The sequence below is a fragment of the Humulus lupulus genome, chromosome 3 (genome assembly GCF_963169125.1).
Source record: "Humulus lupulus chromosome 3, drHumLupu1.1, whole genome shotgun sequence".
Taxonomy (NCBI): domain Eukaryota; kingdom Viridiplantae; phylum Streptophyta; class Magnoliopsida; order Rosales; family Cannabaceae; genus Humulus; species Humulus lupulus.
The window spans coordinates 270,486,646-270,505,922 of NC_084795.1; the positions used below are offsets into that span (position 1 = coordinate 270,486,646).

The 19,277-nt window shown below is 39.2% G+C and overlaps 2 long non-coding RNA genes across 2 annotated transcripts; both read left to right on the forward strand.

The window, feature by feature from the left end:
* Positions 1-15,966: 15,966 nt before the first annotated feature.
* On the forward strand, positions 15,967-16,894 carry LOC133821645 (uncharacterized). Its single transcript, XR_009887723.1, has 3 exons — positions 15,967-16,244; positions 16,481-16,576; positions 16,653-16,894. It is a non-coding gene; the product is annotated as an uncharacterized LOC133821645 (long non-coding RNA).
* Positions 16,895-17,375: 481 nt separating this feature from the next.
* LOC133821646 (uncharacterized) lies at positions 17,376-17,886 on the forward strand. Its single transcript, XR_009887724.1, has 2 exons — positions 17,376-17,511; positions 17,656-17,886. It is a non-coding gene; the product is annotated as an uncharacterized LOC133821646 (long non-coding RNA).
* The last annotated feature ends 1,391 nt before the right edge of the window (positions 17,887-19,277 follow it).

The following is a 19,277-nucleotide window of genomic DNA, read 5'->3' on the forward strand; positions in this document are numbered from 1 at the left end:
CCCACCGTTTGATGGGAAATCCGATCTGTACAGTCACTTAAGTATGTTTAACAATATTATGAGAGCAAGTAATGTGGGCAACGGGCTCAGATGCATGCTGTTTCCATCTTTGCTCACAGAACCAGAAAAAAACTGGTTCGAGAAATATAAGAGGCATTAGATTGCTTCTTGGGATCAATTATCTAAAGATTTCAAAAAGCAATTCAGAGCCATGATCGGAATAAGGCCCGAGGCATCTGCCTTGACCAATGTCCAGCAACAGCTGAATGAAACGTTGAAGAGTTACCTTACAAGGTTCAATTTAGAAGTCACCCGAGCTCGTGACGTAGATGGCAGTAGCCATTTAATGGCTGTCCGAGCTGGGGTGATGCCTGGAAGCCCCCTCTGGGAAGATATGCAGAGGAAACCTGTGAGATCCATAACCAAGTTCAATCGACGAGCTCAGAGATTCATCAATGTAGAGGAGTCAAGGTCAACGCTGAATATGGCCTCTCAGCCCGTAACTACAACGACAAACATAAACTCTGCCTCGACCTTGACCTCGACGGACCCATCAGCCTTGAAGCCCTCTACAAAAAACCCTTCCAAAAGAAAGAAGAATGAAGGGAGTAACCCCGAGGCGAAAGGGGGAAAGAAGAAGAAAGGGGAGAAGTATTTCTCCGTGTACAAGGTCTACACCGAGCTCAATGAGTCTCGGGAGAATATCTACTTGGCTAATGAAAACTAGGCCCTTTTCAGGCATCCAGACCCCATGAGAAACTAGAAATCAAAGAGAGACTCCAATAAATATTGCAGATTTCACAGAGACACCGGACACACAACCGATGAATATAGGCAACTGAAGGACGAGATCGAAGGTCTGATCTCGAGAGGATACTTCAGGCAGTATATAAGGAACCAGAACCACAATCAAGCTTCTACCAGCCAAAGGGCAGCTGTACCATCGACTGCCCAAAACATTAACTCTCGAGCAAGGGAAGACGAGAGACCCACTTTGATTGATGGAGAAGATGTTGTAACCATCTCGGGGGGACCTCATCTCGCAGGATCGGGCAAGAGCGCCCAAAAACGATACGTGAATGAGTTGAAAACTGGTGACGGGTCCCCTTACAAACCCGAACCCGAACCCAGGGCTCCGAAACACCAGAGGGTTGAATCTAACCTATAACTTTTACTGAGGACGACATGTCCCATGTCCAATTTCCTCACAATGATCCGCCGGTCATCACCCTCCAACTCGCGAATAAGAGGGTTCACCGAATCCTGGTTGATAACGGGAGCTCAGTGAACATCCTCTGTAAGGCCACCTTAGAAAAGATGGGACTCGCGCTTCGTGACCTAAAGGCCTGTGCAACGACATTGTACTGCTTTTCAAGAGAAGGGATTGTCTGTATGGGATCCATCGAACTCCTTGTGAACTTGGGAGACTTTCCGGTCTCAACAACCAAGATGATGGAATTTGTAGTAGTGGATCTACCATCGACCTATAACGTGCTTCACAAGAGACCCGCCCTAGTAGGGCTGGGGCAGTTTCATCTGTGAGGCACTTGGCCATCAAGTTCCTAACTTCTAGAGGCATCAGGACACTGAAGGGAGACCAGCTAGCAAGGAGGGAATGCTATAGCATTTCCATTAGAGGAAAGAAACAAAAAATGCACAAACACTTGTCATAATTCAGAATAAGGAAGGAACAGTTTTCGAGATAGATGAAGAAATCGATCCAAGAATAGAGGAAAGAGTTGACCTCGAGCCATTGGAAGAGCTCGAATAGGTCACGCTCGAGGAAGCAGACCCCCCGAAGACAGTAAAGGTAGGGAAAAACCTTCCCGAAGAAATGAAATAGCAATTAATTTTCTTTTTGAGAAAGAACCAGGATGTTTTTACGTAGTCGCATTCGGACATGGTAGGGATAAATCTGAATATAGTGAGCCATGCTTTGAATATTGACAAAAGCTTCCCCCTGAAGCAGCAAAAGCAAAGACTCCTAGATGACGACAGGAAGAAGGCCCTAAAAGAGGAAGTCGACAGGTTGAAAGCAAACCGATTCATACGGGATGCCTTATACCCCGATTGGGTAGCCAACCAAGTGCTAGTTATGAAACCTAACGGGACCTGGCGGACCTGTATCGATTATTCGGGCCTCAATAAGGCCTGTTCTAAGGACTACTTTCCCCTACCTCGGATCTACCAGCTCGTAGATGCCACAGTCGAGCATGGACTTATGTCATTCATGGATGGCTATTTTGGATATAACCAGATTTCCATGCATGCCCCTGACCAAGAGCATATGATTTTCGTGATGGGCAAAGGACTATATTGCTACAATGTCATGTCGTTCGGACTCAAGAATGCTGGAGCCACTTACCAACGGCTCGCAAACATGATGTTCTCCAAACCATTAGGTAACAACATGAAAGTTTATGTTGACGATATGTTAGTTAAATCTCAACATAACAATAACCATGTAGACGACCTCGAAGAATGCTTCGCCGTGTTACGGAGGTATAATATGAAGCTCAACCCCCAGAAGTGCTCTTTCGGAGTATCCTCGGGAAAGTTCCTAGGCTTCATTGTAAATGCCCGGGGAATAGAAGCAAATCCAGACAAAATCCAGGCTTTGATTAATATGCCCTCACCTTGAAAGCATAAGGATGTCCAAAGTTTGACTGGATGGATGGCGGCACTAAGTAGGTTTATCTCAAAATCTACAGACTGTTATCTTCAATTATTCAATCTTTTGAGGGGAGGCAACAAATTTGAGTGGACAGAAGAATGCGAGTCAGTTTTTTAGGAGCTCAAGAAGCACCTCATGGAACCACCAATCTTGTATAAACCCATCACGGGGGAAGTTCTATACCTATATCTTGCTACGACCGAGCACGCAATTAGCGTCGTACTCGTCCGAGAGGAACAGAAGGTGCAGAAGCCTGTTTACTACGTCAGCAAAAGGTTACTGGGGGCAGAATCGAGATACTCCTTAATGGAGAAGTTGGCTCTCAGCCTGATCCACTCATCTCAAAAGCTCCGACCTTACTTCCAAGCGTACCCCATCCATGTGCTGACCGATCAACCACTAAGACAAGTCTTGTCCAAGCCAGAAGCCTCGGGCAGACTACTCAAATGGGCTGTTGAACTCGGACAATTCGAGATCACCTACCATCCGAGGGCAACCATAAGAGGACAGGCCTTGGCAGACTTCATAGTGGAATGCACTGGAGTGACCAACAATGAAGTTATAACCCCAGCCCGCGAGCTGTAGAAACTTTATGTTGATGGGTCTTCCAATGAAAATGGGTCGGGGCAAGAGTAATTCTGATCACCCCAGCAGGAAGTAGATTTCACTATGCTCTAAGATTTGATTTTGATGCGTCAAATAACGAAGCTGAATACGAAGCTCTACTGGCAGGACTTCGGATTGCCAAGGAACTCAAGGCTAAAGCGATACATTGCTATAGTGACTCCCAGTTGGTGGTTAATCAAATTTTAGGGGAATACCAGGCTCGTGGGACAAGAATGGCTGCATATTTAGAAAAGGCAAAAGCAGCACTCGACCATTTCGAGTTCTATGCATTTCGAACGTAGTCGCCCTAGGCAGGCTGGCCACATCCACCGAGTTTGACGAGTTGAATGTCGTGCCAATCGAACATCTAACGACACCCAGTATAACCGAGTCTGAACAAGAAAATGTTTGCATGATAAATTTTGAGCGAACCTGGATGACCCCGATAGTTGAATACCTTGAAGCCGGCACTCTCCCAGAAGAACGGAACAAGGCTCGAAAACTGATGTATCAGATGCCCAGGTACACCATTATAGATGGAAGGCTATATAGAAGGGGGTACTCCATGTCGTTACTCTGATGTGTGACTCCACCCAAGGCTAAGAAGATCATAGAAGAAATTTATGAAGGATTATGTGGAGACCACACTGGGGAGCATAGCCTATCCAAGAAAATCATACGCCAAGGGTACTTTTGGCCTACCATCAAAGCAGATTCATTTGATGACGTCAAGAGATGCGACAAGTGCCAACGGTTCACCATAATCCCTCGAGCTCCACCTTCCGAACTAACTATGATGACCTCCCCGTGGCCATTTGCAGTATGAGGAATCGACCTCATAGGTTCATTGCCAACTGGCAAAGGCGGAGTCAGATAAGCAGTAGTCGCCATAGATTACTTCACGAAGTGGATCGAAGCCGAACCTCTGGCGACAATCACCTCGAAGAAAGTCTTGGACTTCATGGTAAAGAACATCATATGCTGATATGGGATTCCAAGGAAGATTGTGTTCAATAACGGTACTCAATTCGACAGCGATCTGTTTACCAACTTTTACGAAAAAAATGGGATAATAAAAACCTTATCCTCTGTGGGCCATCCCCAGGCGAATGGCCAGGTCGAAGCTGTGAATAAAACCCTAAATATTTCTCTAAAGAAAAAGTTGGAAGAAGCTAAAGGGAAATGGCCCGAAGAGTTGCCCCAAGTTCTGTGGGCATATCGAACCACAACCTGTACTTCAACGGGACATACCCTCTTTTCTCTGGCATATGGATGCGAGGCTATGCTTCCAATTGAGGTCGAAGTTCCCACAATTCGTGTCCATGCTTATGACCAAGCCTCGAACCAATCTGTAATGACCCAACTACTCTAGACTTTTGGACCATTAACGAAACTATACTTACTAATCCTTAATAAAACTTACATTGTGAAAATACCATAACTTTATTAGGAAACTTGTAAAAATAAGAGTTACTTACATAAAATATCAAGTAGGATATGGGATCCCATTGTTTTGAAAATAAAACATAATTTAAAATAAAAAGGAGTTACATAGCAAGTGCGGAAAAATACATGTAAAACCATAAAAACAATACTACATCCTCGAAAATCGAACTCTCGACTCCTTGAATCCATTCATCACCGATACACAATCCCCAAGCATCCACGAACCTTACCGCCACTATAGCTATTTTCCTGCACATATAAACAAAAAGGAATGAGCCTAATTCCCAGCAAGGAAAATCTACCACATAGTTCATATACATAAATTTCATAAGAAACATAAAAACATAACATAACACTTTTATCATACACATACTATAATGGCCATTATTACTTGGGGTCCCATAGACCAAACAAGTCATATGCCCATTAGATTGGTGGGGTCCTACTAGCTAAGTAGGTCATATGCCCATAATCTATTTGGGGCTTGTTAGTCATATGGGTCATATGCCCAAGCCTACATACATACATATCATAACACATTTCATAACATAAGATAACATAAGCATATAACATATAGATTCTATCCTATTTTCCTTACCAAAATTACCAGGATAAGAGGACAGAGGTGGGACTTTGGAACACTCCTAAGAACCATTTGAAAAAGAGTGAGAATAGTGAAGAAAAGAAATGAAAGGAATGGAAGGACTAAACCATTGAGAAAATACTTACCAAAACCTTTTTGCTCAAGAACTTAGATTTCCTAACCAAAATAAAGATTAAGGTTAAAGGCTGAGTAGAAGACTATGAGAACTTAAAATAAAATATTACCAATGAACTAAGGTGTAGAAATACCTTGAAGACTTGTAGACCAATCTAAACCTCGAACCGAAATACTATGAAACCTTACTTCCCCAAGTGTTTGATAAGCTTATGATGATCAAGCTTATGATTTCCCCACCCAAGTGTTTACACTCTCACACTCACCTAGCAACTTGCAGCCTCTGAACTTAGAGTAAAAGGTGAATAATGGCTGGGTACTAGGTCTTATTTATAGAGTTTAGGAATGAAAGGATCTTAATTTAACTTGAATAAAAATAATGACTTTTTAGGTGAAAATAATTTGAATAATCGTTCAGCAGAGGCTGAAGACTTGTTCGAAAAGGTGCTGGACTTATCAAAAGGTTGAATGGTTGAATGGAAAACGAATTCAAAAGCATTCAAAATATGCTGAAGGAGGCGATATATCGCCCCCCTGTAGGCGATATATCACCTGGGCCAGTATGCCCGAGGCAGTCGTGCATCGTTTCGTGTTTTCCGTATCTACGTGCTGCGATATATTGCCCCCTATAGCTTCGATATATCGACATTCGCTGATTATTTAAACATGAAATTACACATTTTTAGCTTAATTCAAATTGAGTAAACAGCCTTGACTAAGCCCTTAAACGTATTCAAAGCTGCTGACTGACCTTAGAGCATTCAAACTTTACCCTTATTAAATTTAATCCTCAAAATACTTAATCCTTAATCACCCATACATAACATGTGCTTAAAATCCTATAGGTCCTTATCTAAACCTTATAGTATAATAAATATTATCCTTAATATCAGTCATATTAATCAAACCTTAGGTTAAAATTAATATTCTTAAACTATAGGTTAAACTTAGAAAATCTACAAGTTCTACTATGAGTGTCCAAATAAATTCCAGTCTGAACCAAAAATCCACAGTCATAAAGATAATACTATAAATGCTATAATACTACTATCTAACTAGCTAAGTAAAGTTCTTGGACTCTACACAATCCTAGCTCGAAGTAAGTTTGGATCTGATTGAAGAAGGAAGGGACGAAGCTCAGCTAAAAAATGTTGCATACCAACAGTGAGCTACCCGGTATTTCAATAAAAGAGTTCGAGATAGAAAATTCGGTGTGGGAGATTTGGTGCTGAGGCGTGTGTTCTTGGCGACACGAGATCTAGCTGCCGGCATGCTCGGGCCTAATTGGGAAGGACCTTATCAGATCGAATCAGTCATCCGACCTGGTGTATACAAGTTGGCAAGATTGAATGGGAGTTTGGTATCACGAGCATGGAATGGTGAACATCTACGACCTTACTATCAATAGTGTAGGAATGATGTCACCTGTAACCATGCTTATTTATTTTTGCTTTGTTCCTGTTAATAAATTATTCGAATAAAGTTTGATTTCGTTCTAATGTGCTATATTTTTTGCAATCTCTCTTAATTTAATAACCTATGGTCACACTCATAGGATATTAAGGGGGCATTAGTGGTACATATACCATCAGCTTGAAAAAATGAAATAGCATGAGCAAAAACATAAAAGTGTTTGGATATAACCAAATGTTCGAGCTAAGATAGTTTGGACATAACCAAACCGTCAAAAACATACAAGTGTTTGGATATAACCAAATGTGGGAGCGAAGACAGTTTGGACATAACCAAACTATCAAAAACATACAAATGTTTGGATATAACCAAACATACGAGCTGAGAAAGTTGGACATAACCAAATTATCAAAAGATAAAAATGTTTGGATGTAACCAAATATGCGAACTAGGTCAAGAATATAAGTGTATGGATTACAAACCACACACGACCTTAATAGGTTTGGAACAAACCCGCTAAAACTAATCGACAGTAAGTTGGAACATAAACCCACTTCGTGTAAGTTGAGATCGAGGTTGGAGTATCTTGCAAAACGATAGTTTCGACCTCATAACCTCGAGGAGCTACCCGAAGACGAGGAAAAGTAACTAAAAAAGTAAGATATAACTAAACCACTCACGTTACACGCCATATAAGTATCTTCGGGTGCATGGTAAAAGTAATCTCCGACCTTGAAAAATAACAAGATTGGATGCGGATATTTCGAGAAAACTGTGCATGAATGCATTGAACCCCGAGCTTAAATCCACCATATGTTTGTATGGATAAACAGACATATAATACACTTTAATATAAAGTGCGTGAAATATTTTGACCTAAGAAATGTGAAGCAAATATATTAAAGTAAAGTCATATATGGTATCTTGGATATCATAAGAAAACAGCTCTTTCACGAGCCATAAATTGTCTTTGCCCCAGGGGCATAAAAAGCAAAAATAAAAAACAAAAACTATTACAAAGTGTTTAGAGGGACGCAGCCCCGAAGCAAGATTTAGGAAGAAGGAGCATTCTCCTTGGCCTTCTCAGCATCCTCCTTAGCTCTCTCTGCCTCCTCCCGAACAGCCTCCTCCTCATCAAGCTGAGCTTGCCACTTGGCCACTAGATCTGCCTTGAAAGAGCCTAAGAAGCTGGTATCGAGATCAACATTACTGGCCCAGATCCTATACATGGCCAGGTCGGACGCCCGATCCTTCTTCTCTTTAAACTCTGCAAGGAGGCGGGCATTTTTGCCCTCCATAATATCGAAAGTGCAGCCTTCTCCTCCTCAAGCTTGGCATTGATCTTTTCAAGCTCCACGACCCGGGCATTCACCTTCTCAAGCTTCGCGAGCAGGGCACTCAGCTTCTCGAGTTCGGCTATCTTGGCCTTCAGCTGTTCAGCTCCAACCTCCATCTTTGGTTTTGTGCCCTTGAGCTTGTCACTAAGCTTGAGTTGGAGATCCTTCGACTCCTGAGCATAAGACATGCTCGAATGGACCTCATTGTTCAACTTATAGTTAAGTTGAGCAGAGATAGTGAGAGTCTAGCATACAAAGAAATCAAATTAGAACATAAACTAAGTATAAATACAACTAGCAACAAGATGAGAAGAGTTACCGCAGCAGTGAGCTCGATGCTCTTCTCATAAAGAGTGTTGCAGTCTCGAGCATTGTCAAGAACTGCCAATGAGGAGCGTCGAAGATGCCAAAACTCTGGCCCACTCGAGACAGAATGTCTGAGCCAAGTGTAGCCCCATGGGGTCCGACCGCATTATCGATTACATACTCATTGACGTGAGTAGAAATTGACAGCAAATGTGTTTTGGAGGTTGAGGGCTTCTTCGGAGGTGGACCAAGCATGGAGTAGGCCTGGATCGAAGGAGGAGCGGGAGGAATGGCCATAGAGGATGCCTCGACTTATGGATTCGGATCCACGGTTGAGCTCGGAGCAGCCGAAGCTGGTGGAGGAGGTGTCTTCTCGGTCCTCTTGAGGACCTTGGCAGGTCGGTCTGACCTCCACGACCCCCTCGGGCGCTTACTCCTTTGTGCTCCCTAGCCATTGGCAAGCACATTGTCGAGGTCAGAATCCATATCACCTACACAGTTACACAACATAATGAGATATTCCAAGACAAACCAAGTTAGCATGATGCAGACAGGCAAAGAATAAAAAGACAAGTAGAGAGAAACCTAACTGGAACTCTCCCCCGAGCTTGTGCTCGGCGGCCATGTAATTCCCCCATCTTCAGAGGAGGCGGGGGGAGTACCCTTCCCTATAAGTGGAAGTCAACCTCGAAAGGTCCCTATAGTCATTTGTCCCATATTGAACGGTTATTTCGTTCCATACCTCGTTCAGACTGTACATAGTATCATACTTCTCGAGCCAACTATCAAACCTGTAACGCCTTGGATAGCCAAGACCGTTACACTGTGTGTTTATAAAGTTCTAGACTTGCTAATCAAGTCATTTAATTTAAAACGTGTTACTGAAACTATGAAGGAACTAGGGTTTAAACATTTTGGTCTCAAAAGCCACACTTTTCATAAAGAAACAATATCAGTTTACATGGGATCCTAAAAATATTAAGTTTGAAGACCGTATACAAAAGTCATAAGGTTTAGATACAATAACAAGCCATATTAAGGCAAAACAGACAATTAGGCAATCCCTGTCCTGATCCACTCCTCGACCATGGCGATCGAACAGCTGGTTATGTACATTCAACCCCGCAGCTCTCCATCTCAGGATTGGTCCAACTTGCCCTTGCCTTTACCTGCACCACGTAGGACCCGTGAGCCAAGGCCCAGCAAGAGAACATAACAACAGAGCATAAGCAACCAACAGACAAATCAATATCTCATATTGCATCACATATTCTCAACCATATAATCATCCAGTATAATCAGGTATTCAACATACAAACATATTAACTCATATCACATAACATTTCACAAATGATAACTAGGGCCGGTGCCCTCAGGTCGCTCCCTCTGTTATCCCACTGACTTCGGCCCGCTTAAACCGAGCTCAGTGAATATTAAGCTGTCCTTGGCTACCAGTGGCCAAGCCGCGCCCTGTGCACAAATATTTTGTTCGGCACTCTTAGGCCGCTATCACATGTCCCATGGCATGATACCATCACTGACACAATACAAGTATCAGGAGCACTTAGTCCCATCACAATCATATAACCGGGTGCAGTTTTCTTACCTTTCGATTCTCTGGATTTGATCCCTCGACTCCTTGAGCACGATCCCCCTCGAGCCCTAGCGCTCACCCAAACACAACCATAGGTCAAATTCATCATCAATCCTCAAGTTCAAAATCTAGCCTCGGGGCCTATCCCGAGCCCCCAGGAAGTCCTAGTTCCGCCAAACAAGGTGGTGGAATCAAACCCCAAACCTTTGGTCAAAAACCCTTGCAAACAACCCTAAAATCCCTTTATGAAAATAGGGCAGTGCTACAACGCTCTTAGGGCTGTAGCGCTAGTCACAGATAGGCCAACTCCAAGTTTCTCTTCCTGCGATTTCCTCGAACCAACCTCAACCAAAACTTCTCCAAACCTTTACCAAACTCAAAAACAACCTTATGAACATATTCCACTCATTCCAAGCACCCCAAATACTCAAAACCCAATCACATGCATCTCTAATCCCAAAATTCACCATAGCTGTCCCTAAGCTCAGAAACTCAGCAAAACTAGTCAAAACATCAGAGTTAGAGGCTTAGAGTTCATACCTTTAATGGAGTTTCGACCCCAAGTTTTCTCTAGACTTCCTTGGCTTGCTTTTCCCCAACCCTTGGCTCCAACTTCCCTAGTATTCCCCATCAACACAGCTTAGATATCTTTGCTAAACACCAAAACCAGAACTGAAGGAACTTACTGAATTTTACCTCAAGTGTTGGTGAGTTCTTGCTAAACCTCTGCCAATTCCTCCAACCTAGCTTAGGATCCTTGATGCTCAGCCTAACCCAGCTCTCCTCTGAAGTTTGCTCCAAAAATCCTCAAGAAACTAACGAAGGAAGCATAAACCGACCTTAGAAAACTCTCTCTGTTTTCTCCCTTTCTTTTTCTTCCTTTTCCTTCCTTTCTTTTCAGACTTCTATAAATTTCTATAATCTCCACTAGCATAAAGCCTTAGTAATTCCCATCTTTAGGAAGCCAAATGACCTTAGTGCCTTCCCCTTCATTTCTAATCCTTTAATCCACTTAAGGGCATTTTAGTCATTTTACCCAATTCCTGCTAACTCCTCGAGTGTCTCTAATATTTCCCTCTTAATTCCCGATACCTAATTAATCACCAATAATATTCCACAATGTCAAAATAGACTCCAAGATACTCACTAAATTCCCATTTATACCCCTAGGCTTACCCCGAGCCGGGTATAAATTCCCAACATGACTTTTTTGCTACTTTGCTCACTAGGATCGTCTCGAGTCACAGATCATAGATATATCCACATAATAATGTGGTCTCAACAATTATCACATATATCAATACAGTTACACCCATAATGGCCAAAATTATGATTATGCCCTTCTAACCTAATCAGGGCCTACATGCATACTAATACACATAGTCATGCATCTTAGATACTCAAATAGTCATATAACATGCTTTAAATCATAATCATGCATTTACTCATCAAAGTCACACATAATTTCTATTATGCCCTCCAGGCACACTAACCAAGGCCCTTAAGCCTTATTAGCGAATTTGGGTCGTTACAAAACCTATGTACTCTCTCATCTACCCAGGACCAAACATAAAAATGGTCCCTATCGTCCATAAAAATGGTCCATATCGTCCTTACACAGTACTAATCTATCAATTCTATGCTTAAGTAATGAAGGAGACCACAAATCTGAGCTACGGATGACTGTACCTCTATCACTCGAGCTTGAGCTTAAGGCTTCATCATTGGCCTCATTCCCCGATTGTGTGCTCCTGCGGCGTCGAACTGGAGATGGAGGCCTAGCATTTTGCCTTGGAGGAAGGTTGCCAGTTGGGAGAGGCACAAGCTCCCACTGGGCATATTTTTTGTTGGACCAGTCAAATGTGGACTGATCTTTCTCCAGGAGGCCACAGGCTCGGAGATTATCTTCGTGGAGGAGATAGGAGAGGGACCTCCTGCCTTAAGGGAGCTGAAGCAGAGCCTTCTTATGCTCCTTCATCTCCTTAGAGGGGGAAGGACGATGAAAGTTGGCTGGAAAAATGAACATGTCATGGTTAAGTGCAAGCTAAAACAAAAACTCGAGCACAAAAAAGAAGGAATTTTTTTTAGATACTTACGAATTCGTCTGAACGAATAATATCTAGATGGAGATAGGCCATCTGTCTAGAAGAAAGCCTTCTTGATATCTGGAGGATGGTTGGGAAGATCCTTGAAGATCTTCTTTTCCTTGGGATAGCTCGAGAGGTAATAGAAGCCATCTCCTCCCCAAGCTCGAGAGGGATTACTTTTCAGACAAAAGAGATACAAGATCTCCTTTGGCGAAGGTCCTTCCCACTTCAGCTCGTGGTAAAGCGACCTCAGAGTAGACAGAACCCTGTAAGAATTGGTATTGAGCTGGAAGGGAGCCAGCCCAATGAAATCCAAGAAGTCTTTAAGAAAGGACTTCAAAGGCAGCACACCCCTTGCCTTCATATGTTCCTTGCTCCAAGCTGCATACCTTAGCTTGTTGTTAGGATTCCCATCTCTCGGGGCGCGGCAACTTTGCTCGTGGGAGGCCGGAGCTCGACACCTCAGCGAGCCTGACAGTCCGATGTTGTGTAGGGCAAGGATGTCAGAGATCTGCCCTAATGATGAGATCGAGCTCCAATAATGCTTGACCTCGAAAAATTCCCTCTTCAGGGTAGGCACAGAGGTTGGCTGTTAGGTAGAAGGTTCCCCCATCAGCAAGAATTGGAGATCGTCTGGCTTGAAAGCAACTGTCACTTTGAGCGTAAGTCGAGGGGGATCGGTCTAAGCTCGGGGTCCGGATCTAGATAGATGGTGACCCTTAGTTTTTTCCATTTTCCTTCTTTGACCTCATCTATATGACATCGAAAGTGATTTCGGATGTCCTCCTGCTCACACCTCAGTTCGTGCTCCCGAATCAAGCGTTGGTTCCGTGTGAAAGGAGACTCCGGGCTCAGAGTTACTGGTGAATAAGGAATCACGAGCCTTGACCCCCACCACTTTCCCGTGTTCTGCAGCATCTAGCAAGAGAGCAAAAGGGTGAGGGCTAAGCGAGCAAGAAATAATGAAAAAACGGGATGACCTAAGTCAAATATTCAAGGCTACAAGGTAGACTCGATCCAATGGATGAGGCCAGTCTCTCAGAGCGTGTATTTCACCGAAGGAAAGGAAGGTGGATTTATTTTTTGAAGATCCCGATATTTCAGGGAAAAATCTGGCGGTTACCCAAAGAGTAGAATTTTTGGGAAACGTGCATTTTGCAAAACCCTAATTGTTTACCCGATATCTTGGTGTCCAAGATACGCCATTCAAAATTAAAAAAAAATTAGTAAAAGAACCATAACTGGGTTATCTACGCATGAACTGGGTTTGGAACCCATAATATCAGAATAACCTAAGAACTACACGATATCGGCTAAAACATTCTAGTGCTAAACTAGTATATGTGCCTACAATTGCAACAACAATACAAACTTGCATGGAGAAAAAATACATATAAACATACGGGAACAAGGACAGAAACTTACACAATGAAGCTAGTGGGTATAGAGAGATTGATGACCGAAGGAGTGGTTGCAAGAATGATCTCACGGAGTCGAACAAGCCAACTTGGTTTCAATGCCCAAATGGTAAATGGGAGCTTGCAAAAATATTGTCAATCACAGGGGCCGAATCTGTCATTGCATTGCCTGATGAGAAAGTAAGAGAGTTATTGAAACTTTTATTTTTGCAGCAAGAGCTATGGAAACTTTGAGTTGAGATTTGATTGTCTTTTTCCATTAGATGTTTGATTTATTTTAATGTTCACTTGATTAATTTTAATGTTTGATTTATTTTTCTGAGTGTAAAACTTTATCTGTCAAAATATAGCAGAAATATTGTGGAAACATTGATGAAATGTCAGAAATATCAATTTAATTTTGAAAAGTATCAAAATAAAACACAAAAGAAACAATTTAAATCATATTTTTTAATATGAAAACATAATTGATAGAGACTCTTGTAAGTAATCTTTGTAGAGTATCTTGTAACCACTTTAACATCATTTATGATTTTAGCAACTATAGAATGAAATCTTGTGATAGTGACTACTCTGAGGTTATGATGGTTTTTTGTGGACTTTGAAGTATTAAATAGTTTGTTTCTTTTCAAATTCTCTCCATCTCCACCTTTCTTTTGTGAGCTCATATGTTTCTATATTTTTGCATCTAAAGGAGTTTGTAAGAACTCTCTTTTGTGTTACTGCTGCCAAATTCAGAGGATGCAATTTCATCTAGTTCTTCCTTTTAAAAAGGGGTACACATTATTATATTAACTGGTTTGTTTACATGCAGGAGTCTTCCATTTTAAATGAGCACATGATTGTGTTGTTGCCTGGAGCTGTTTATGCTCTTTCTGCTGGTTATAAGGTATTTGGTGATCTATCCTAGTACTAGCAGGCTATAAATTTATACATCCAGTTATCACTACAAAACTAAAACTAGATAATTGTTGTTGTAGACGGAAGAACTTGAGCAAGGCTCGATGCATGGACTTTTTGAATGCTCCATTGATGTACTTACGAATATTGATCAGGTTTCCTCTGTTAAGGTACTGGGGTTTTGTATCATTTCGTTCAATTTTCTGTTTTTCTTTTCTTTGTGATTTTTTTTCTTGTTTATATTAGAAATTATATCTTTTTTCCTCATTAGATGAATGTTACATGTATGTATATATGCATTGCTGATTTGGGCCATCTCAAATTCCATGGATATGTAGAAGAAGATAATTGTGATCATATAGTCTAGTAAAGCATGCCACCCTGTATGCACCAGTTTTTTCTGGCTGTATACTTGATATTTCTTTCTGTATGTAATGAATTAGATGCTAATTTTTTTATCAACAATTATCTGGTGGGTTATAGTAGCAATATCAATTTTTAACTTCCGAATGTTTGATTAAAAAAGGTATTTTAAACAATCACGAGAAATTCAAGGCAGATTGGGTACTTTGTGTATATTTTTTTTGCCAAATATGTATTATATTAACTTGATGTGGACCTAGTCTTTATGTGTGTCATATACTCCCAAGGATCTCTTTGGCACTACACTACAAATATATAATACTAGAAGAACCATATTTTATTTATATTAGAGGATCTCTTTGGCACTACACTACAGGCCTGCAATGACATTAATCATTTATATTATCATGGTTTTTATTCCAATCAGTATATTGTGCTCTGCATTTTGTATAATAAAAATAATTTTTATACATTTTTTATCTATAAAAGTAATGCATGATAAGAACCATGATAAGTTTTAGTTAATTTAACCATGTATATTTTAAGAATCATTTCATAGTAATATCATAGAACTTAGATAATTCAGCCTTCTTTTGGACAGTCCAACCTCTCATTATCGCTTCTTGAGTAAGATTTTTTATTTTTGGTTTCTGTACAGTTTTTCAATTTGTGGATTTTGTTTTTTAGATTTTTTATTAGTCTTATGACTTCCAACACTTTGGTTTTGAGGGTACTGCAAGAGTACTGATAGAGTGGCTATTAAGCATGTGAACAATTGAATCCATAGCTTGTTGCAGTAATTAGTACTAGACCTTATATGCCTAAATTAGTATAGCACATAACGTTCTGCATACAAGAAACAGATGGCAGAAAATGAAATAGATTTTCTTTTGCTTCTGGCTTGCAACTAAAGTTGAATGATTAAGCATAAAGTATGATTGAGTTCTTCTATATCATATATAGACATTTTCTTCAAAAATCATAAACTTGACACTAAAGCCAAGAGTTTAGAACACAAACAGGAAACAAAAATTTAAGACATACCAGAAACCGTCTCCTCAAAATTTCATACTAACATTAACTTCTTTAATTTTCCCCCTGCTGTATGTGTTTTACATTAGATTGTGTTGTTTCATTAGTTCACATTCTCTCTGTTCTTGTTGTTTCTCCTAATCTTGCTTGCTGTTTTGAACTTGTGTATATTCTTAGTTTGTTAATTTTCACTATCTTTATAAGAAATTTAACCAAAAGATCTTAGTTAAACTAGATTTTTTATATTTAGATTTGATTTATACATGTCTCTAATGTTTTTTGCAGCCACATGTTGACTTTGGATTAAAAGTACTTGGTGCAAATGCTATGTCCATTCCTGGCCTATATGGGTTTGTCTAGGTAGAGTACTCGTTTAAGTTTCGTAGATTAAGGCTTAGTTGAATAAACACATAAATACATGCATCCATCTTATAGACAAACATAATTTTTTGAGAGTACATATTAATCCTAATATAGTAACTAAATGAATATTGCTTGCAGTTTTTACTTATATTTTTTTTATTATTCAGAGATGTTTCATTCTGTTCCTTAATACTATTTCTTTTATTATTATTTTCTGCCTCAGGAAATGATTAAAGATCAAGTTGCAAACATGTATTTATGGCTCAAATCTCTAGAAGTACAAAGTATGGATCCAACAAAGTAACGATCTGAGCCCAAGGTCAGTATACATTTTCTTTTTCAGTCATGCTTTTTGTAGTTGTGAAGTTTAGGTATCTCTTTTTCCATTATTTCAGGTAAGGCATCTAGGACACTTAGCTGGTGGTGCTTTAACAAATGCATTGGGTGCTGGAAGAAAATGGTAAGCAATATAAATCAATTAGTGAAGGGTTCAACTCTGTTTATTTTAGTCTAAACAATTATTGTTCCAATGTTGAAGAGTCATGCCAATTCAACAACATTATGGGAAAGAATCTGCAGGCATAAGAAACCTGTTGTAGAACCTAGACAATCTTCTTTATTTTCTGAGTCACTTGAGGTTACTTACATTAGTACTAGCAATATAGACATTATAAGCAAATAGGATTGGCGATTTAAAGTGCTCACTTGTATGTCTAGTGTTTTTGTATTTGAACTTCAAGATGGTTAAGTTCTTGGATTAGTTTTTCTTCCTTTGCTCTTTTGAATTCTGATTCTGGCTCTTTGTTAGAATCATTTAAGCTGGTAAGTGTTACTTCATGTTAAGTTAATGTACATATAAGCATCAACATCTTTTGGGAATATACATATTTTTGTAACATTATCTTGTAAACTGGTCTGTTTTGATGATATTTTGTGAAATGGCTTCTAGACTATAGATATAATATCAAATACATAAGCTATCATGCTAAATAATTACAAAAAATGCTGGAAGTTTTAACTGTTACATATTTGATAAGATTTATACATAGTCTATATATATATATAGGCTACTATACTCATCAATTCTGGTGTGCTTGATAAGTAAGGATGGTGGTTGATGAGAGCTCAGGACGATTTGGTTTCACATGGAAGAATGAGATTATAAATGGGAAGGCAGCTGTAATTGGGTTCTTGCTGTAATTGGGTTCTTGATGAAAGCTCAGTTGGATTTGGTTTCAGTCGTTGTTTTGCATGGTAGTACATCTTGCTATACCCTGCTGTTTCGTCAAGTTTTGGAGTTATTACAAATTTAATTTAAACTTTATATGCTTACACGTGGAAACTAGCTTAAGTCTTATGTTCTTAATAATAAAAAGACTTTTTTTTTACAATGTGCAGGTATATTGAGATGATTTCTTTGGAGCAATTCTTGACAACATTTGTAGTTGAGGCTTTTAGAATGGAAGAATGTATTTCACTAATTTTTGTATACATGTCTTGTTTTATATTTAGTGATAAAGGAATTTGAATTGGGCATAAATTATGTTGTAATATGATTTCTTAAGCCTAGATTAGTAGACTAAATATTGTAATTACATTTGAGTAATTAATAAAAATCTATTTATGCTACCTTATTTGGCTTCAACTTTCATATTTGTTTTCCTAGTTTTGTGTAAGTAAAAAAAGATTATGTTTCTTTAAGCTAATATAACACATGTGTTATACTAAAGTGTAGTATAACACAAAAAATGTGTTATTCTAAAGTGTAGTATAACACAAAAAAAATGATATACTAAAGTGTAGTATAACACAAAAAAAGTGTTATATAATCGACTATAAATAACATAATTAAACACTTATCTATATATTAAAATAACACAGAAATTGTGTTATCGTTGACAGTACAATAACATATCTGTATAACACTGATAAAGTGTTATGTAAAGTACCCTGACCTACGATAACATAGTCGGTCTTAACACATCAGAAAGTGTTATCGTATGTTTTGATAACACATTTTCGGTGTTATTAAAAGAATTTTTTCTTGTAGTGGTTGTAGCGTCCAGGAATTTTACTTAGTTAGCTATATAGTAGTAGTTGTAGTATTTTAGATTCCGTGGATTTTGGTTCAAATCAGGACTTAGTTTGAAACTCATAGCAATAGTTATGAATTTTATAAGTTTAACCTATAGTTTAAGAATATTAATTATAACATAAGGTTTGATTAATATTGATGGTCCTAGGTGTATTATTTATTTTAACCTAAGGTTTAGATAGAACCAATAAGAATATGACACTTGTCATAAGCATGATTATTTTATGGTTCGTTAAGAAATTTGTGGATTAGGTTGTTATTTAGATAATTAAATAGATTTTCCCGTAACTTTAGGGTACTGTAACTTCCGACCTATTTTTGACCCAGCTACATTATGAATTTTGAAAAATAATATTTCTAGAAAGTTGTAGATAATTGAATTAGATTTCTAATGGTATAAAAATGGTCTAAATCGGAGTCTTACAGCTCCAGTTATGTTGATTTTTCTACAGGTGAGTTTAGAGTTACGAGATGTAGGAAGTTAGAAGTTAGGATTCTATTTTTTTTTTTATTTTTAATTTTTAAAACAAGCTTTGAATCCATAGACCTACCTTTGAACGATTTGACCAAGTCCTAAGCCTTTGACTGAAAAATATTCAAATATTTGCAATTAAATTCATTATTTTTATTCAAAGCCTAAAAGAAGATCTTTATTCCTAGAACTCTATAAATAGGACTTAGAACCCAGCCCTTCCATTCACTCTTCAGCTGTGATCAGACTCCAAGGTGCTAGTGAGACCTTAAGAGTGATAAACACTTGGGTTGGGAAAAAGCTTTGCAATTCTTAAACTTTATCAAACACTTGGGAAGTGAGGATTAGAGTGTTTCAGTATTGGAGTTAGACCAATCCATAAGGTCAACTGAGGTACCCTTATTCTTAAGTTCAATTCTGTTTGATTCCTTAGTTTCTTTAGTTTTCATTCAG